The sequence below is a fragment of the Aulonocara sp. 'chitande type north' Nkhata Bay genome, linkage group LG23 (assembly GCF_057382095.1).
Source record: "Aulonocara sp. 'chitande type north' Nkhata Bay isolate Kocher_YH1m ecotype deep benthic linkage group LG23, A_spYH_male_GT1.1, whole genome shotgun sequence".
Taxonomy (NCBI): Eukaryota; Metazoa; Chordata; class Actinopteri; order Cichliformes; family Cichlidae; genus Aulonocara; species Aulonocara sp. 'chitande type north' Nkhata Bay.
The window spans coordinates 40,208,378-40,231,219 of record NC_141365.1 but is presented as its reverse complement, the minus strand read 5'-3'; positions in this window follow the sequence as shown (position 1 = coordinate 40,231,219).

Sequence of the window (22,842 nt, the reverse complement as noted above, 5' to 3'; positions counted from 1 at the left end):
CAGTTTGACAGTTGTTGTAAGTCCATCACTTCTTTTTAAACCTTCACAACAGCAATAAGCTAGCAACTGACTTATTCCATCCTACATTGTTAGCATGGTTGTCACAAAATAGCAGGCAAGTTTAAGTGTTTAGTGGTTGACAAAACCTCAATACAATCTGATCCCTCCTAGTGGCCATTAGCAAGTGGCCATCTTTGGCCTACCTCACAAAGATGCTAACACATCTTGTTATGACCAGAGAGGATCATTAAATGCGTAAAATCTCATTTACCAATTGACCAATCACACATTGCTCCCTTTAGCTCTACTGCAGCAAAGCTCAAATCCATTTTTATGGGGGGTTATCTGTCACTGTTTATCATATCTGCAGCCAATGAAAGCAAAACCCTAAAAAAATATTCAAAAACTGGTTTGTCTGCATTTGTTAGCTTGTAGATTGCAAACATGTAGCAGTGCACGGCTGCAAAGAGCAGAAGCTGGGCCTACACTGAACAGCAAGAAGAAACAGTTCCTGCTGTGGAGCAATATTTAAGCCAAACATAATAACACATTTATAGCTTTCTAAATTTCTGAAATGTTCCACTTTCTTTGTACCTACTGAAATTGGGCATGGGCACAGCTGGGTGGAAATATTCTCTGAGTCTTTTCAATATTATAAAACCATTAAATAAACACTTTCAAACGCATACTTGGTACAATCATGAGAGTCTACTCTCACTCAGTATTACTGCAGGGGTCCTGTCGTGGTCAAGCCAAAAGCAGGAATGCAGACTGGTATCCCAAGGGCGGTGGGTTAAGAATCTCTCTGTCTGCTTCCCCCTCTTTTTCCCCCTCCTCCCCCCAAAATCAGTGCAGAGCCTTGGAACGGTGTTAAAACAACGGGGTTCTCTTAAATTAGCCCAGTGAAAAAGCCCAGTTCAGCGTTTCCTTCACGGTTCAAGAAAAGCTCTCTCTCCCTCTCCCAGCTTATGCAAGGGTCTTCTGTGGGCCATGGCAATGTAAAGCCTATCATAACAGCCAGGTGATAGAGATGGAGACCTGGCTTCATTTGGATGGAAGCTAGCCAGGTGACCCACTTTATATCTGACCACTTATTTAGCTCTTGTTCGTGTCACTTGTGCAAAAACAATGCACGAATCAGGAATAATTAATTGGTATGTGCGCATGTCTGTATCTAATTTCGATTCAGTGTTAAATCAAATAATACTTTCCCAAGCTACAGCCAATCTAGAGGCTTTCTTTTCACTGTCAGAACCCAACAGATGGTAGGATGTCTGCTGTTTTGGTTGCATTTATCCAGACTTGATGAACTCAATGCCCGGTCCTTGGAGTGATGCTAAGCATATTGTCAACTCATCAAAGACAGCACAAACCACTGAGACAGGCGATCATCTCCAGATCTGCGATTCTCTGTACTTGCAAGTCCCTTTGCAGTCTGTGCCATACAGATGAAGATTGATTTATCTGCGTACTGTGACTAGGCTAAAACGGGATGTTGCCTGATTTGCTTTACATCGAGGCCTAGTCCAGTAGCGTGTGCCTGCGCATGGTTTCCTCTTGTGTCTGTTTTTCTTTGTCTCTCACGCTCTTGGACACAGACGTGGACTGCTCCAAAAACTCTTTCCCAAGCCAAAGTGCCTTTGTGGCTTATGCATTTATAATCGTCACCTACAGTTTTCTGACCTCGTGACTACGAGACCCCCTCAGGTTCAAGGGCATCTGCAGTAATGACAGAAAAGGGGTCATGACCTTGACATCCAGAACAAAAGAGTACAACCAGTCACCCAGAGTTTTCCCAGAGTTCCTCCTTTTTCTTCCCTGCTCCATCACCCACCCTATCTTACCATCTCAAGCCTGAATACTTCTCCCCATACGCTGGAGTGAAACAGATACATCAAAACACACAGATGCAAACCTCTCATATTGCCAAGGCTCATTACAGGCTAAAGCAGAGGCAGCAGATCAAGGGAACTCCCCAGCAGGTTAATTTCCTTGACTAACCAAATCTCCTACAGCAAATGGATCACCTTTCACTCTACATAAGCTCTGGACCTCTGAAGTCCACTTCTGAAACTCGGAGGACCTCCAACTCTTACTTTGAAGTTGCAGAAATCAAAGTTAATGTCATTTGAGTAACAATACCTTAAAAGGGCATTTGTAAAGAAGATAATCTTATCAAATGGACTGCAATTTTCTTATGAAAGACAGACTGCACTCTATAATCTCAAAAGGCCGGGAATTCTGAATGATCCCGCTGTTCTCTTTCAAACTGGAGCATTTCTCAATCAGCTTGGCAGCTTTTGCTGAGTCACAGTGCAGTGGCCACGTTTCCTGAAAGCTATTGTAATTCACTTCCTGACCTCTCTCTGCTTATATCTTACAGCTACTCTTTTAGGTTTCACCTTCCGGTTCCTGACACACGCCCGTGCCCTTCCACAACTGGTCATGGCAGTGCTGGGAATTACATACGTCAGCTCAGGCCTCCACCTAACACCGCACGTCGGCGTCACTTTTCATGGCCGCCTGGGTGTCCCAGAATAAGCTCCTTCCTGCATCACAATCATATGCAGACATTAGTCATTAACGTTTGAGATATGGGAGGAAGCCAGGGTGTGTTTAAGGGAAGCATAGTGTACAACTTTCCCAAAACAAGCAAGGTAACATGTTGTTCTCCACATCATAATCAGGGTATGACACGCTTAACTCTTCCTGCCTTACCGTCCACGCCTCAGCAACGGGGTTAACTCATACAATAGGATGTAAACAGAAAACAATAGAATAAATATAGAACTGAAATTAATATCATAGAGCTTAAAAAGTCAGGACTGAAGCGTGAACGTGAGCTAAATTGAACTGAATGGGGCATTCAGCAGCCCCCACTGTGAGTGTTGAAAAGCTCTCTGATTTGCAGTTTATCTCTTGGTCCACAGAAGCAGCCGCAGCAGGCAGTAACCCCTGAGTACCTGAAAAGAGGTCAGCCCTCTTTTTGGATAAAACTTCGCTCCAGCTGATCAATGCGCTTGGAGAAGCAGGCAGAAGTCTGGAGATCAAAAGGCTTCCGCTCTAAAAAGACTGAAATTTGTAACATCTGAGATCCCCACTCCCTCCTTCTTTGGAAACCGTAAAACTTTATCAAAAGTGAAAAGTTTGGCAGCTCTTTTTAAGAGTTTGAAAGCAGCCAGAATGCTATTCCAGAGGCACGTGGAGATGCGTTCAAAGATCGTCTGAATTTAAGCAGCATATTTGCGTTGGTAATGATTAAGATGAAAAAGAAAATCTTTAAGTGGCAATTTTCTTCTCGAGCGGCATTCATCCAAAATCATCATCGTGACAATTCATGAGTCCAAAACACAGACATGCTTAGAGAACCACAGCTTGAGCCCACTTCTTTGAATTCAACACCTCTGGCATACCGTTAATACCCTTAACCTCAGCTTTTATAACACCACTGGCTGGCCTGTGTGCAAGTGAAGTCAAGAGAAGTCAACGACAGCCAAAGCTCTTGGCTGCACTGCCTCAAATTCATAAAACTAACGGGATAGTTTTCCTTGTTCCAAGAGCAACCGATGACCCTCTGACATCTTATAAAACTATTTTTTCCTCATTTATTTCTAGAATTGTGATTTACGGCATGACTTAAACACAAATTAGGGGTATGTGCTGGTTTACTGTGCTGGAAAAAAACGGAATAAATAAATGAATAAAGGGGAAGAGAAAATTGCAGATGTTTTTGGTATGGAGACATTAAACAGAAGTATAGCAACAAGTGTGAAACGAAAGTTTTACAAGATGGTAGTGAGACCTGTTATGATCCATGGTTTGGAGATGGTGGCACTAACAAAAAGACAAGAGGCAGAGCTGAGGATGTTAAGATGTTCATTGGGAGTGACCAGGATGGAGAGGATTATAAATGACTACATCGGCCCATGTGCTTAAGAGCAGATGTTTCATGCGACACTCTTGTGTGGCTGTAAAAATGAACAGCACCTGGCTTCACAATTTAGACAGGCAGTAATAGCTTCCATGTGTTGCTTATCTGTGCAACCCAACAACAGAGCCATGAAAACACTCCGAGATTGCAATCTGTGTTGACAATAACAACAATGCAACAGGTAGCTGGGCTAATGGCACTGGCCTCGGTGTAAACCCCCGTTATCTTGCACATAACCCATGACTTAATAATTTAAAACATTTGTCAAAAATCTCTTAATCACTTTAAGATAACCTCGATGGCAAACATTTGGCTTCTCTAACTGTGCCTCTACTGTGCCGCAGGTTCCTGAGCAAGCTCAAAACATCATAGGTGTTGACAGTCTTCCACTTAACTGCCATGTACTTCTTGGCAGAGGCTGCTAAACAGCCCCTATGCCAACCCCCTGCTTCTTAGCAGACCCAGTCCGGTAAATGAGGTCAGAGAAAGTGGCATAGTTGGAAAACAACAGTTCTGCAATAACCGGGAAACTGACAAAGAGTCACCTGTTACTCAACGTCACTCACTGCACTAATCACCAGTTTTATAAGATAAAGAGTGACGGCATTGTGAAGCCGAGTCTGCAGCCTCAGCACTTCACTTACTATAACTCACTTCCCACAGAGATTTTCTCTTAAGGGAGGGCAGGACTCTTTATACTTTAGAAATTCATAGCCAACGGCTTGGAGGCCAAGGGTAGAGCCTCCGAGCTCAGATTCACTCAAGGAGGCTTCTTAAGTAACGCAAATGCAAAACGGGGGAATTTCATCCCTTTAAAGTTTTAGAGTGGTTGAGATTGAGGGATCTCCAGTGGTGTAATTCAAAACTTCCAAACTCTGACAAGAAATGCTGTTATATAGCTCCACCATGACAATCAGCGTGGCTGCAATTATCCTTGATGTAGCCCAGGAGTCTACTAGCCAGAGAAAATGATGATGATAGAGGATACAGACGAAGAACACACAGACACACTTCCTGAAATTAAGCTACCTTACGCACACGCCATCCTCCCTTCCCTAGGAGCATCCTTTTTTTGACCAGACAGGTCAAGCCGCTCACGTTTGATCCACTCTGATGACACAGAGGAGGCAGATGAAGAAAGAAAAGAGAAGGGGCGGGGAAAAGGAGAGGAGAGTAGGAGGTTGATTCCACTTGTCAGTTAAAGGCGATGAGAGGAACAGCTGTCAGGAGCTTCCTTTTGGGCTCTGTACTTCCTGACGCCCGCACAAACACACACTCACACACACGCCGTTATTCAATTGTTAGGTCAGAAGGTCTGACTTTTCCTGGGTGGAGTGATGACGGAGGGCAATTGCGGCAACACCTCACTGGCAACCCCGCTGCTCAATTCACAATACGAATCTCCTTTTTTCCTCATCCGTGCCCACCACCCTGGACTCCAGGCCTCTTACTACAGCGGTGCTTCCTGGCTTCCCGGCCTATTTGTCTGCAGTTGTGGGTGGGGGTGCTCCGTAGGGAGGATGCACAGGGTGTGTGGACATTGGAGGCATGGAGAGAAGGGGAGGGGAGGACATAGTAGTTGGATTTTGGCATTAAATACCAAGGTCCTTTTGCTTTTTTTCCCTCTTCCTCCTGTGGTTTTATGGCCTACTTACTGGTAGCAGACTTTCATCTGGCTATGAGAGGGGATTTGGCAGAACTGCTACAGAGAATTTGACAGGGACTCTAGGAGGAAAGGGATCTCAAACAAGGCCTCTAGCCTAGACAAGGTGGCCAATCTAGAAGCTGGTGGAAGATTATTAACAGCCCTGGGTGGGGTGGCTGTAGCTCAGGCAGTAGAGCAGGTCATCTACTGATTGGAAGGTTGGTCGTTTGATTCCTGGCTTCCCCTAGTCTGCATGCCAAATATCCTTGGGCAAGATGTTACAGTTACAAAGATGCGTGAGGTTATAGCTCCAGAGAGCTGAAGGGTTTATTTTCCACAGTCTTATTTCTGGTATCTGTGGAGCAGGGAAATTATTTTACTGCTATTGTTAAATAATTGTCATCATTACCATTGCATTAATAATATAATCTGGAGTTTATATTGCATTCAGGGGTTGAACAGTGTGTCTTTCAGAAAGGCTAAAAGTCACAGGCTGACAGGAAACAGGCTTGCAGAGAGTTTGCAGAAGCAGGAAGTTATTTTGAGCAGCAGGCTAAGACGAGGCTTTAACAATGTAACAGATAGCTTTAAGATGGCCTTAAGATGTTTATGATGATGTTAATTTTGTATTTCAGGTGCAGTTATGACTATTTTATACACAATGCATATCTGTGCTTATTAAAGAGTTGGAGCTCGGTCAATTAATTGGGGGTTGGAAGCTTTGTTCGGCGCGATGTCCGGACAATCTATTGTGCAAGTGACTTGGAGCCATAGAAGGAATTGCAATACATGCTTACAAAACACTTATATATCAGGTCATTTCATATTAAGGTTTAAGTAGAGGTTCTTGGTTAAAACATTTATTTAGTAGAAGACATACATATAGTCTCAGTGAGCCTCTGGTCTGGTAAAAGGTCAGAAGTGCAACAGGTGAATTGAGAAAGAGCATTTGAGGACGAGACACAGACAGTTAGTAGGTGAAGAGGTGACACAAAGAGCATGTGGGGTCAACACACACACACACATGAGTTAGATTTATTTAGAGGAGAGATTAGTCATGTCTCGGCAAGAAAGAGGAACAATTCACTTTAAGACAAGAACGGAAAGTACCAGCCATGAAAATAGAAGATGATCTTCTGGGTTAAAAGTCATTGTGGTGTTGATCTGATCTATGTATAAAATGTATCTGTGACGCATGAAGGGGCGTCAGTAAACAAGCCCTGACGGTATAAAATCTGTGTATGCTTTGAGGAAGTCGGAGATCACTTGCTGTCGGCGTACAGAGTGTTCTTCCCACACGTGTGTAGTCATTAAAATCATTGTTTGACCAAGACCTTCTGGACCATGGGTGGTTTGTACTCTCCTTCCTCAATTTTGAACCTTAACATATCACACAAGGAGCCCGCTGCTGGCCATTAGAATGAATGCAGGTTTATAACACTTCCACATTGGCTACGCTTTTTGGATCAATAAACTGGGTCCATCTTTTATGTATACACTCTTTGGTCATAAACAGAAACATGGCTCCAACTGAATGTTAACATGGCTCTATCTACTGAATCTACAATAGTTAACTGTCGGCGAACATGTTAGCCAAAACAGCTTTACAAGGTGTGTCAGATGTTGCTTTGTATAGCTTGTTCCACTCGATCAGACACTCGGCAGAATCTGGCAGAATGAGGGGAGGGCAGCAATCAGCATCCGAACTTCTGAAAACTCCCCCAAGAGCTCATAAAGACTTAGTGAGTTATGCCGCTCAGCTGAAAACAATTAAGCAGTTAGCCGAGGATAGAGGAGACTGTTAACAAGGTTTTGTACAATACAGTGACTTGATAAAGTATTCATAGGCCTTGAACTTTTCCACATTTTTTGACATTACAACCACAACATTAAATGCATTTTATTGGGTCTTCCTGTTAAAAAACAACAACACAGAGTACCGCAAAATTGTGAAGTGGAAGGAAAATTATACAGTGTTCAAATTTTTAAAAAAAGAAATAAATAAAGATCTGCATTTGCAGCGTCCTCTGTCCTTAGGTCTGGACATTAGGCCACTCTAACACACGATTATCTGGTCTGGCTGTAGGCTGAGCCTCGTCATCTTCCTGGAAGGTGAACCTCCGCCCTACAATCAAGTCCTTTTAAGCCTCTAACAGGTTTTCTTCCGGTATTGTCTTGTATTTAGCTCCACCCATCTTCCCATCAACCCTCACCAGCTTCAGTGTCCCTGCTGAGGTATAGGATCCCCACAGCATGATGCTACCACCACCATGTCTCACAGTGGGGATGGTGGTGTTCACGTTGGTGTGCAATGTTAGGTTTCCCCGTCATATCTTTTTTCACGTAGGTCTAAAAAGTTACAGCAAACATGTGGAAGCGGTCCACATGAATGTTTAACACCTGCAAGGCTTGTGGCAAATAGCTAACAGGACTTCTTAAGGCTTCCTCTCAACAGTGCTCTGCCACTCTTCCATTAAAGTCAGACCGACAGTTGTCCGGATGGACAGAGTCTCCCACATGAGCTGTGGATCTCTGCAGAGTTACAATGGCCCTCTTGGCTGCTTCTCTGATTAATGCTCTCCTTGCAATGCCTGTCAGTTTCGGTGAATTGCCATGTCTCCAGGTTTTGCAGTTGAGCCATACTCTTACCATTTCCACATGATAGATTGAAAAGTGCTCCATGAGATATTCAAAGCTTGGGATATGTTTTTATAACCCGACCCTACTTTAAACCTTTCCACAGCTCTATCCTTGACCAGTCTAGTGTGCTCCTCGGCTTTCATGATGCTGTTTGTTCTCTAGCAAACCTCTAAAGCCTTCACAGAACAGTTATATTTATAAATGAGAATAAAGTACACACATGATGACTCTATTTAATGATTAGGTGACTTCTGAAGGCATCTGGTTCCTCTGGATTTTATTTATTGTTATAAGAGTAACTAGCTCCTTTCAGAAGTCAGATTTCTTAATACTTTAATCTATTCTGTGAAAATATACAGAGTCCTACAGCTTGAGTTTTAGCACCATACTGAATTATTCAATTCAATTCAATTCAATTTTATTTATATAGCGCCAAATCACAACATAAGTCGCCTCAAGGCGCTTCATAGATACAGAGAAAAACCCAACAATCATATGACCCCCTATGAGCAAGCACTTTGGCAACAGTGGGAAGGAAAAACTCCCTTTTAACAGGAAGAAACCTCCGGCAGAACCAGGGTCAGGGAGGGGCGGCCATCTGCTGCAACCGGTTGGGGTGAGAGAAGGAAGACAGGATAAAAGACATGCTGTGAAAGAGAGACAGAGGTTAATAACAGATATGATTCAATGCAGAGAGGTCTGTTAATACATAGTGAGTGAGAAAGGTGACTGGAAAGGAAAAACTCAATGCATCATGGGAATCCCCCGGCAGCCTAAGTCTATTGCAGCATAACTAAGGGAGGATTCAGGGTCACCTGGTCCAGCCCTAACTATATGCTTTAGCAAAAAGGAAAGTTTTAAGCCTAATCTTGAAAGTAGAGATAGTGTCTGTCTCCCGAATCCAAACTGGAAGCTGGTTCCACAGAAGAGGGGCCTGAAAACTGAAGGCTCTCCCTCCCATTCTACTTTTAAATACTCTAGGAACAACAAGTAGGCCTGCAGAGCGAGAGCGAAGTGCTCTAATAGGGTGATATGGTACTACAAGGTCATTAAGATAAGATGGGGCCTGATTATTTAAGACCTTGTATGTGAGGAGCAGGATTTTGAATTCAATTCTGGATTTAACAGGAAGCCAATGAAGGGAAGCCAAAACAGGAGAAATATGTTCTCTCTTTCTAGTCCCTGTCAGGACTCTTGCTGCAGCATTTTGGATTAGCTGAAGGCTTTTCAGTGAGTTTTTTGGACATCCTGATAATAATGAATTGCAGTAGTCCAGCCTGGAAGTAATAAATGCATGAACTAGTTTTTCAGCATCACTCTGAGACAGGATATTTCTAATTTTAGAGATGTTGCGCAAATGGAAGAACGCAGTCTTACATATTTGTTTAATATGTGCATTGAAGGACATATCCTGGTCAAAAATGACTCCAAGGTTCCTCACAGCGTTACTGGAGGCCAAGGTAATGCCATCCAGAGTAAGAATCTGGTTAGATACCATATTTCTAGGCTTTTCAGGGCCGAGTACAAAAACCTCAGTTTTATCTGAATTAAGAAGCAGAAAGTTAGCGGCCATCCAGGTCTTTATGTCTTTAAGACATTATACAATTATGATGTCCAGTATTCAAATAAGCTCTCAGGAAATTAGATTGTTAATAATGGCATCTATTATCGAGCAGCTCATATACAAACTGCACAAAAACTGAGCATGAGTTTCGGCGATGTGGAGGATGGGTTTCATTACCGGGTGGAGCCACTCAGACTCCAAACTGCAAGTCCCTGCAGTTTTGGATAGAAATAACATACATGATATTCCTCTGAAGCCCGACATTATGGGTTACAGCAGAATCTCTATCATCACTCGTTTAATCTTCTCCATTTGCTAATCATGGCAAATAGATGTGGGCAGCTGAAGGAAAAAGGAAAACATAATCATTAGCTGCTTGTGAGCTTTGTATGGTAAGTTTTACATTTTAAATGAACTGACAAAAGGTTGAAATTATTGAAAGATCCCAAGTGAGTAGGGTGCTGCTTAGAGGTCAGGAGAAATAATGGGTCACGTTTTTCGAATTTCAGATATTGAATGTGCAAACCTATGAGGCTGTGTGAAGAGACATGAGCTGATATGGAGAGGGGGATAGAAAGGCGAGGAATGAGGGCAAAAAGTCTCAGCCGTGCTCTGCATATCACGCTGGGATTGTTGTCAAAACATCACTTGGTCTCCGTGCATCTCAAAGCTTTTATGTGCAAGTGGGAGAGGGAGGGCTGTAGGTGGCATACCTCTGCTTGTCCTGTCAGTGGGTGGGTGGATTAACGTTTCCGAGGTAAAACTTTGTTTTGGGTTGTTTTTCTTTGTATCGGTAAAATGTGTGATTTTGTAAAAACAGAATCAGGAAACCATCTGGATTTTTACTTTGATTAAGCCAAAGCATCTTGACTGAATAAGGCCGCAGTGATCCACCCCTACCTTTCTACACTACAGTCACAAAAGCCATAACTCATAAAGTGGTACAAGGAAAGTGGTTCGACAAAAGCTGGAGAGGAGACAATCCATCGATTAAAATCTAAACTCTTTTTATTTGTGTCTGACCTTTGACCTCTAGCTTAGTTAAACACTTGGATAGAAGTGGAATGGTTGCAGCCAGAAATGTTGAAACCGTTGTCCAACACTGTTTTTCCTTGACTGTCAAAGGAAAGGAAACAAATATATTACCAATAAACAGCAATTTGTTATATGGTTTATATCTTTGTGCAGGAAGCCAAACACTATTTGGGACACAGATGTGGCATTTCAGACAATAAATATATAGAAAAATATAGAAAAACTGCACAGAAAGTTACAACTGAAACCTCACTTTTTTCATTCTCCTAAAAAAATCAATGAGAACTCAGTTTCAGTCTCTCGGCTGAAAGACGGCAGGAACAGTAGCTTGACAAATCAAAGGTCCCGGGTGACAGTGATGAGTAAATGGACTGCTACTTGTATAGGGTTTTATACCCTAGTATATTCTAGTCAACACTCTTATTCTACACTATTATTTAGGTTTAACACATACACTCACACCGGGGGCAACATGTCGCCAAGGATGCTTTGATGTGCAGAGTGGAGGAGAGTCACGGATCAAACCATCGACCTTCCACTTGGTAGATGACCTGATCACCCCCTGAGCCGCAGTCACCCAACATAATAAGGAGGGAAACTATGAAACATTAAACTAAGTGTAAGCACCACTGCAGATGACCTACCATTTAAAGACAAGAGAAATCAAATTGAGCAAGAAGTACTGGAAAAACTTCCTCTATCAACAAATGTCAGGCACAAGTGTGTCATTGATGGGGAGAAACTGGCAAACTCTAAAATGATGCTAAGAAAGCTGAAAAGAAAAGTGCCAAATGATTGAAAAAGTGTCTTCATCCAACAACACAATCAAAAGGGTTGATTGAAAAACTGACAAGATATCACGTGGCATAGAGGCTATACTTTGCACAGGTATGAATATAGGTGTGCCCTGACAGTCTAATTGGTACATTGTTCTGCCTTGGGCCTAAAAGTTTGAAAACCACTGGTGCAGCCACTAGCATCTCTTTGTTATTCCTTCCCTTACTATTATACTGTTGTGGGTTGGCAGCAGGAAGTTTTAAAGGAGTGTTAAAGATGTACAAAGCTGTAGAGAGTGGGGTTAAAATCTTTGTTCCTACCCTCACGAGCCCTGGATAGTGACTGAAAAACTGAGGTTGTGGACACAAGAGGTGGTAATGAGTTCCCTTTGAAGGATGGCTGAGCTCTCCCTGAGCTCTCTTCCACATCGACAGGCGCCAGGTGAGGTGATTTGGGCATCTCACTATGATGCTTCCTAGCTGATGTGTTTCAGACATATCCTAACAGAAGGTGGCCCGAGTGCAGAGCCAGGACTTTCTGGAAAGATTACATCTCTCAGTTTTCTTGGGAACAACTCGGTGTCCCCTAGGATGAGCTAGGGGTGAGAAAAGCCTGGGCTTCTCTGCTTAGACTGCTGTCCCTGTCACCTGAACCAGGATAAGTGGTTGAAAACGGATGGATGTTAAGAAGTAGAAGTTTGAGGCAGATTAGGTGCACAAAAGGCATCATTCATTTACTCCATGCTTAATAAAAGCAAAATGCAAAAAAAAAAACCATTCATAAAAACACACGAGCCTGCATGAGCAAGACAAATAACTGGATCAAAGTTCAACTGGTTCATGCATATATTTTGCAACATCCATTCTTCTGTGCCCCAAACCATCACTGCTGAGGATATAATCATGCAAACTTGTCTACTGTGCCCTGATTACCTTTCCAGGAAAACTACACATGATATTCAAGAAAAACAATAACCAAAACATCAAACTGAGCCCTATTAATTATCCAAATCATGACTATAATGTCAAAACTGATGACAAAGCTAATCATCTTCACCAATCACAGGGAAAAGGGAAATAAACAACCCCTTCCACACATCCTGAAGCCATCTCTCTTAAATTCTGTATCCTAGTGTTGTTAAAATTCATGAAGACTTTTGAATTAAGGGTCATTCAAAGCGTGTTTGTTAAGCTCCCAAGCTGTCCCCAAGTCTTATGAGTGCAGAGTCATGTCCACTAATAAATAAAGGGCTGAGGAGAACACTGTGCTTCAAACGCACAGCTTGTTTACTCTTTCCTGAGACAGGTGTTTGTTTGGGACCTTCCTCGTAGACATTTGGTTTTTTGGTGAACCAGAGTCTTTGCTGTGTTTTTCAGCATTTCCCCGACCGGTAAACAGCACATAAATACTGAGACCTCCATGGGCAATTTTCCTGTCAGAGAGAGCTTATGTGTCTGCCCCACAACTCCCGCTGGTCTCCTCAGAGATGTGTCACAAAAAAAGAAGGATTCAAACCGAAATTTGATCACTTTTGTTTTTCTCAGCACTGCAAATATTATGTGAGGGAAGAGATTAAACTTGGTTGTTTTTTTTTCTTTACTCTTTATTTTATTTTATTTTTTATTTAACCACCTATCGTTCCAAATTGTCGTATTGGAAAAAGAAATCCTCCAAGCAGAATCCAAGCCAGGAAAGTTCCCCCCGCCCCCCCGAGTGGCAGGCTAGGTCTGTTTTTATGGTGCTCGGTAATGCTAATTGACTTTGCAGACGGCCTTTCCCCACAGTGACCCACGATGCTAACGGCCTCAGCCCTCATCCAGAAGTGACAGCTTCACTTTAGTTGGCCGAGTGGTCCAGGGAAAATGAGTCGGGGTCAGAATTACTAAAGCCTTGGACATGTGTTTGCGCGGTTATGTGTGTTTATGCCTCCTGAGTGGGCAGACAGGTGAGGAGCCTCTGTAATGAGGCACCAAGAGACACTTACTGGATTGAGAAAATCTGCCTCAGCAACTTCTGGAAAGTGTCGTCTCACGTTTCGAGCTGACACGCTCATAAATAATAGGCCGAGTGGGATGAGAGCGATGTTTTGTTAGGCCCTTATGTCTTTCACTTGTCATTTTTGCCTGTCTTTGGCTCTCAGCACTGATAGGAATGGATTAGCCCGTTTCAAGTCCCTGACAGATTTTAAAGCGAGCCTCCTACATGCAACTGAATCACCCCTCAAGAGAGAGGCCTTTACAGTTGGGGATAGAAACGGGATTTCTTTTTTTTTTTTTTGTGAAAATTTAATTTCTTTTAAGCGACTCCCACATACACAGCAGAGCACTGACATGGTGGTATCTTCAATATTTCTTTGTGGGAGTAAAATCTTGTGCAATCCATATTTATCAGCAATGGTGGTGATTCCTCATAATAATCATCTCCTGCCTGTATGAGTTATCAGCCAAGTGAGGTGGTCAGGTGGGCGAACATGTGCCTGTGACTCCTAACCCATCAAAACATTACACGGGGAACAAAAATGGCCTCTGCAAATGAGCTGTGACCTGAGGTCGTAACGAGGTGGGAGTCCCGTGTGACGGTATTGGGCGCACACTAGAAAGAGACAGCTGATAGGCGAACGTGTGTTGAGATTTACACCCTGTTTCAGTGTTGTGCAGACGGAGAAAGTCCATGTGCGTCCTCAAAGACACCCCGTCTGCTCAAAGAACGTTTTGTCTTTAGCTGCGATCATGTAAAAAGTAGGTCACGCTTTTTTATTGTGTTTAATTATGTTTTGTAAGTTACCCAAGAGGGTTTTTCTAGTGGCAAGAAGCCCCTGAGCACAGGTCTGTGAAGTGTGTGTGCTGCGCTCTAAAAGTAGTTATAAAACTTACATTTTTCTGAATTGTTGGGAAAATCTTTAAAGACTATTCTTATTTAATTGTGTTTTGTTCTTGGACACATTTCTAGTTAATTTTTGTAGTTTACTAGCTCCAGGAGGTGAGAGTTCAGACGTCTGATATCATCAGTAAGCGCAGAAAAAAAACCAGTGTCTGAGACGTGAGGGAGCGATGTTTTGCTGCTATGCTGCCTGTAAACTCCAAACCTGAATTGAGGAGAATAAAGTTGCAAAAAGGAGAATGGAGTCATGTCTCTCTGAGGGTGCAACATGTGCATTTAAACAAAATGTAAACACGAAAAGCACACAGATCCAGCACACAGGACATGTAAAACACCAAAGTGTAAAAGTTGTTCTGAAAGTGTGGTTTAAAGCTGGAGAGGAATGATACAATCAACTTTGTAGATTCTTAATTTTTACAAGCCCATAAACAACCCTGGAGCCAAGATTTGTGATTATTGTTGTGAAACCTCTGTCCTATTTAGTGCACTTTAAACTTTGGCAATTTATAATAAATTCAAGACAACACACCCACAAGTTCAGCCCCACTACTGCCAAGTCCTAATTCTTTCACAAGAGATTATAAAAAAATATGCGTGTGATCTTTTTGTTTATTTATTTATTTTGGATTTTTTTCTTTTTCTTTTGCACAATCACTTGATTATGAGCTTCTCCAGAAAAATCTAAAAAAGGAAAGATTATAAACCTACTCTGAGCTTGGCAACCACATCAACACACTCCCGAGGCTTTTTCTGCAATTAAATGGACTGGTTCCTCCCCAATCAATCCGATCTATGACTCCAACCAAAGTGTTTACAAGAGCACGAAATGTAATGATCAGATAAGGTGTTCTGTTTGCACTCAAGAGCCGCTTTGGAGGAAGAAAAGAAAAACGATGGACCTGCACTGAGCACTTTTCATGAGCCTCCTGCTTTCCTCCCCAATTCCTGAAGAAGGGGAAGAAGAAGTGCAGCACTGGCAAACCAGAAGAATAGAAGAACTATAAATTCAACTATAAATGTACTTTTTATAAAGTGCGTAGTGAACAATACAAAATCAGACTACTATCAGTAATTCTATGTATTTGTTCTTTCCATATTTTGAGAGTTTGGGGCTTGATTTACCAGAATTTCGACCTCAGAGGGTTAAAGGTTACCTAGTTTCCAATTAAGCCAAGCAGCAACCTTTGGTGTAAAAAATGCAGTTCTTGGAGTGGCCACTTGAGGCTCGTTCAATAGCTTTCAATCCTAATCCGGTCGTTTAGTCTGACATCACTAGCTGTGTCTGGGCCTAAACTCCGCTGCAGGTCCATATATCAAACGATCACTATGGCATTACTGAGAGTTGAAAACCTGTTTAAAGTCTTTCATCTTTAATAAAATGATCAGTGTTCTGCTCTACCAGGTATAACAATTGAGTTTAACATCCAGGCATCCATGAAAACTGAGTTAAAAGTTAGCAGGAAGTTAGCTCGCTAGCTTCCATCTAAATACAATATAGCATGTCCTGACTGCGGGGTTTTGGAAACAAATTAAAACGTACAGCTCTGTTATTACTTCCAACATAAATGAAGACAGAAAACTAAACAGCAGTGACGTTTGTAGGGTTACTGAAGTTTGGCTAGCTGGTATATAATGATGTGCTACGTGACCGCTAGCGACACAGCTATGTTAGCATAGCATATAAACAAGCTAACTTTTTTTCCACTCGATAAAAGTTAACGAGAGTGTTCTCGGTGGTCAGGAACAAATGTAATCGCATGGCAGGATGCTGTAAAAGGACCAAACTTCAGCCAGGAGAACAACTGAGATAATCCATCCACAATACGAGGTTAGTCATTCATATACTGCTGCATGGGCTGGGCTGTAGTTACATCCTAAGGTTTTAAAAACTGATCTTAAATAAATGATTAGCGGTAATAAAAGCCGAGGGAGGTCAACAGTGATCACTGACTGTTTTAGGAGCTTTTTGAGATTAAATAGGAGAAAATACAAAACATTAAACATGTTAACAACACAAAAGCCATATTAAACGCAGACTACTTTAGGCCCGGAAGTAGGATTCGTCACGTCATCACTTAACAACTGGATATTAGAATATCAAACTACCTGGTGTCAAAAATGGGTTTTCTAAAAATATTTTTCCACTTCAAACCAGCTGTAAAGGGTTGATTTAGGGTTGATTGATACAGCCAGCTATAGCCAGTAGCTGTCAGTAATTTGATTTACTGAACTAGAGCTCTCAAATGTGTTTTTGGTGCCCTTTAGATAAGCCACCCATTGATCCATCCATCCACCTTATCCAGCTCATCAGGGTCACGAGTGTCACGATGGTCCCATGTGTTGTTGGGCAAAAAGTGGTATAACTTGCCCATAGGATCATCTTGAAGTAAATATCTGACAAATAGAATTATTTATATCTAGTATGTAGCCAATTCTACAAACACAACTTTAAAGAAGTCTTGGCTAAAATTTTGTTGAGTTACTTTTTAGTATTATATTATATATATATTAGTATTATATTCCTAAAACAGTGTGTTTTGGTCTGTCACCATCTTACAATGCTGTGATTGCAGCCATTCCCCAACTCTCTGTGAATGGTACTCATGGCCATTGATCAGTGGGCTTTCATCAGTGGTTGTTGATCAGTGGTCAAGAGAATTTGCATATTAGTGATGAAGGAACTGACCTCCCAGCCCATTGTTCATTCAGTGGTGCTAGTTTATAAGGTTGGGGAAACCTGTAGTCATCTAAGACTGAAGAAGTCACTTGGATGAGTGAAAATGACCTGGGTCTCTTATTTCTACATTAAAGAACCGGGTTCCAACTTGATGCATTGAATAACAGATTTCACCTTTCATGGTCAGGTCTGTGTGGCACTCCATAGAAATGTTTCTAAGACTTTTTATGAGGGTTCTCTTTTATTTAGCTAGCTGTACTTTTCATGTAGAACAGTGGTGTTTGTTGACACACTGAAAAGTTGGAATGGAACAACATCAGCGATTTCAGCAAGTGCTGAACGTGAAAATTTCTGATTTGATTGTTGTTTGCACTGTGGATCGTTTCAAGATGCACCGCTAAAAATCAGAACAGAGACATGTAAACCAAAAGGGGCCAACTTCCCCCAACCCCTGTCCTCCCCTGGCAAACTGCAACCTGTATACGGTCAGTGGTTTAGGTATGTTAGTATAGACAGTTTCTTTATGTAGATAAGAAAGAGAAACCGGTAAATACAGTAAATATGCATATAGTGTATCCCCTGATGATGACACATTCAGGTAGTATAAAGGACTAAGGGTCATTACAATTTAGGCTGAGGAAAGATTCATTATAACAGCTATCAAACTTAATGAAATGTAATATTTTCATTCAAATGGAACAATTTAAAAATTATGGTTGGCCAAGTGTAGAAGTGATCAATTAACATCACCGGGATACTGTGATTATCTATGGAAAAGTTGATAGAGGTGAATGCATTAGCCTTTTTTTGGCAGTCAAGTCAAGTGATGTGACTTGACTGCCAGCAGATAGTTGTTGTCCTGATATATGTCATTAGCATAGTTAGAAAGATGCACAGGCTACACGAAAACACTGCACAAACACTATGAAAGACACCTTACTTTCATAATATGTGGTTGATAACATGCACCTACAGCCCCCAAACATATACTCTAACACCAATCCTGTCCTCAAAGTCAAGCACAGTGACCCAAATATCAACATAATATTTTTGATGAACCCCACTTGAACTTGTTTAAATGCAATGCCAATGAACAAATGTGGTCTGAACTATCTGGAGCTGTTTTCTATTGGAAGCAGTTAACTTTATCCAATATGGAAATTTTTATACACTATTTTCTCTCATTATCACCTGCTAGCATTTCTTCATTGTGTGTTTATCCAGGGCCGAAGACATCGCTTTCAGACGAAAGCCTCCAAACATCCCAGTTGTATATTCTATCACAGATGTGTTTCATAACCTCGTCTCTTCCATCTAATGGATGTGTCAAAATCCCCTGCAATTGTTTACCCTTCTGAGAAGGAGAAACCGAGTTCTTGCTTGGTTCCACGTGTTCCATAAAGCAGTGTTGTCGTTTCAAGACCCTATGAAGAACACGTTGCACCATCTTGTTCCAGACTGAATTTGTTGTCCAGACATTGTGTTTAGACGCAGGCTTGCATCAGCTGTTTGTTAACGTGTGCCTGTGACAGAGACACGTGCATGCATCATGCTCACCGTCCTGTGTAAATGTGTTTGCAGCTGTAGTCTGTGCATTCACCTCTGACTTTGCACAGTGCACACTATTTTTATACAGTACTGTGTAAAATTCTTGAGTTGCTAGTCATTTTTCTAGGAATATGAGAAATGTGTGCAGGAAGCATGCAGAAATATTAATGGAAAGACAACATATAAGCAATGTTGGGTGTAACACATAACACATCTACTGTAATCACATTACATTTTTTTAATATTGCATCACTTAATTGAGCAGTTTCATTAGAGTTGCAATTATGTTGTTACTTACAATACAAAGTTCTTTATTTATCTGCATCTTCATTATCTTCATTTCTATCTGCCCATCATCAAATTGCTATCTGAAGTTCGTTTTTCTATCCAGGTATGCTTTTACTGTATTAGCATTACTGTTTGACAGATGGCTGCGACTCCCTGTGCCTGGTTCTGTTGGAGGCTTCTTCCTGCAAAAAGGGAGTTTTTTTCTCCCCACTGTCTCCAAGTGCTTCAGTTTTTTCTCCCTGTTTCCCTTCCTTAAGAATGGCTTCTTGACAGCCACCCATACAACTTGGACCATTTTTGATGAGGCTCTGGTGAGCAGGAAATGAAGAACTGAAGGGCCAGATGCATCTCTCAAGTCCTGTGTCTGGTCTTTCAGGAGGTTTTTCTGTTTCCAAAAGACATGGCTTTCAGACACTGTTCTGTAGATTAGTTTTTTTGTATGATACTTTGTGATAAGGACCCAACACACACCAGATTTCATGCAATGCAAGTCAGTTTTAGTCTGTTTTGACTTTCCAGCACCAGTCACTCAGGAACAGTTGCTTCCTTCCACACACCTTCTCCGTCCCTGTCGTCGAGAAGAAGATGATTACGTTGAGCAGTCACACCTGCCCTCTCTGCCACACCTCAGCACCGCCCTGAGACCTCACCGTAATGCCCCTCCACTGCAGCAGGCCAGAGACCGCACCCCCGCCACATACTTCTTTTGTCTTCCACTTGTTCCGTTTCTCACACTGAAAAAAGTTTTTGACTAATAGCTCTTTGAGAATCACCCTATGGGAGCAAAAACATTATTTTATTCCTGTCAAACTTTGTTTCAACTAAGAAAATGGGAACAGATGACATGATTGCGTGACAGGCTGTTAGTAAAAAAGTGTTAAAGACACTGTTAAAAGTAATTTTATGCTAAGTTGTCTGTTATATGTAGATACAACACTGGTTCATCCTTGAAATACCTTTAGAAAGCCTCTGTTTCTCAAGGCCACTTTCAAAAAAACTACAAGCCTGGAAGCAAAATATAAAGAAACGTAAGGTCGCTCAAGACTTTTGCACACTACTGTAGCTGGTTCAACAGAAAACCGAGTAATGACGACAGGTAATCAGATACCCAAAACACTTCTTGAAGTAGTATTCCTTTAGGAAAGCATGTATAGCAGAAGCAGTTGATGTCAGCAGGTAATGACCTCCTGGAATCTTTTCTTTAAGTATTTTAACAGAGTTTGTGTCTTGTTTTCAATAATTTTGCACAGAAATACCAAAATCAAGTATCAGAGCTGCGTCATACTAAACCGCAAGTGATTCATAATGTTCCTGTGTGACAGGACTGGTTTATGTACTAGACATATTAGATTATCATTAAGTTTGCTTGTTCTGATGTTATCATAGACAGGTCTGACACCGCCGCTGTCAGATGGGCGTAACTGCACAGGAGTGGAGATCTTGTATTTCTTACAGACTCAGTAAGAGTCCTGATTGCTATCTTTTCGCCTTAATTGCTGAGCCTGTTAAAAGGGAGTTTTTCCTTCCCACTGTTGCCAAAGTGCTTGCTCATAGGGGGTCATATGATTGTTAGGTTTTTCTCTGTATCTATGAAGCGCCTTGAGGCGACTTATGTTGTGATTTGGCGCTATATAAATAAAATTGAATTGAAATTGAATTGAATTGAATTAATTCTGTTTTGGTTCTCATGAACTCACTGCTGTCGTCTCACCCTTCAGCCCAATCCAACAAGGCACCTAATCGGATTTCAAACAATGCTAAATGCATGACTCGACAAACTCTAACAATGCTTATCTTATTATATTTTGCGCCCACCTAATTTTTCTCTCACTTTAATTGTTTAACTGGAGCTCAAGAAATCAGGGCATGCTCATTCCCCCACCCCCAAAATCTGTTGACACTGAGGCCAGACTTTAACTAACTGCAAGATTATTGTGTAATATGTGGGTGTACCTTATGTTCATTCGTGCGTATGGACCTTCCTGAATATGAAGCTGTGTAGCTTTGTTTGCGCAGACGTATCCCTGACCACCTCTGAAACTGTCCAGCTGCTTCACACTGCTCCACATCTGGGATGGGTCTATTAGCGGTTAAGCTGGGATCACGTGCCCGTATAGACGGCCTCGCAGTCACAGACACATTAAATTCCCTTACACATCCATACATACAGGAGACATTTCCTGAAAATGCCTACCTCAGCGACGTACGGTTGTTTTTCTACCACGACCTTGTCATGGCCCACGGCCTCCTTTTTTCAATCCTGTAAAACGTGAACAGATTTTTGGTGGAATGGGGCTGAATAAACACAACCGCCGTTCTCTCATCTCCTCTTTTCTTTCCCCTTCGCCTTCTCCTCTGCGCTCTCTTTCGTCCTATACAGCTCCATTGGTGTTTGTCTCCAGTAAGACTGACCCACTTGGCGCCCGATCAACAGTGCGGTTAGAGCAGGATAAACACAGTATTCCTAACACACATAGATTTAACAGACCATCAGGTAAAGTATAGGAAAACTGTGGCATTGTTTAGTAGTCCATATTTAATCATGTTTGATCTAAAGCAGCAGTTAACAGTTTCAACTAGAATAATAAATAGAAAAATGTTTCTTTACAGTGCATCCGATAAGTATTCACAGGCCTTCACTTGTTCCACATTTTACCTTGTTACAGCCTTATTCCAAAATGGATTTGATTCATTTTCACCTCTAAGTTCTACACACAACACCCAAATATGACAAATTGAAACAAGAGAGACTAAGTGAACGTCTAAAAAGATTTTTAGTTGTTTCTCAAAAGAGACCTCGGCGTAAACAGATCTAAAGCTCAGAGAGAGTCTATAAGGTATGATACAAAAGGCTTTGCACACCTATTTTGGAGTAGTTTCTTCTGTCCTTCTTTGTAGAATCTCTCAACCTCTATCAGGTTTAATCAGAAGCGTTGGTGCAAAGCTACATTCATTTTATTTTCTCTGCAGAGATGTTCAATCCAGTTCAAGTCTAGGCTCTGACTGGGCCACTCAAGGACATTCACAGTGGTCCCAAAGCCACTGCTTTGTTATCTTGGCTGTGTACTTAGGGTCACTGTCATGCTGGAAGATGAACCTTCGCCCAGTTTGAGGTCCAGAGTGCTCTGTAGCAATGTCTCTGTACATTGCTGCTTTCATGTTTCCCTTTCCAAGTTAATAACATTATTTGGATGATAGTGTAAAGCCTTGCAGACTTGTAGAAAAGTCTTCTTAGAAATTTTGGTGAAACATAGTCAACAATTAAAAAACAAGACTTCCTGTTGCAGCTTCATATAAGATTAGACTGAGCTAGTGTGCTAGCTGACTTAAACTAGGCCTTTGCAGTGCATCCTCCATAAAGGAAGGCCAAAGCAAAAATTTACAGTGCTACTTAGTACAGTGAGGCGTTTTACAATTTTAATGAGCTTTTGATGTAGAATTTATCTATAGATGTGAGCACCTTTCTGATCAGCCTGTTTACAAGTGACAGATGCATGCAATAATACAATTAATCTATATTTTAACAAAGTCTGTTCTCCAGTCTTTTTAAATAAACGGCCTTGAAATGTAGTTTTGAGGTTTTATTTTGAGTGCCTGAAGATCTGAAAAACCACAATCCACTCATTTAAGCACACTCTCATTCACACAGACTCGTTCTAATCTTGTCTAGACACACAAACATATGAAGAACCACTTGGTTGAGTAGACAGACACTGACACTAACTAGATATACAAATGCACAAGCATAAACCAATACATGAGTGGAGACATGCGCGTGTCGACATACACACACACTCTGAAAGCTTAACCGCTGGGCTGCCAGGGCCCGCTCACCCTCTCATCTAAACCACAGGGCA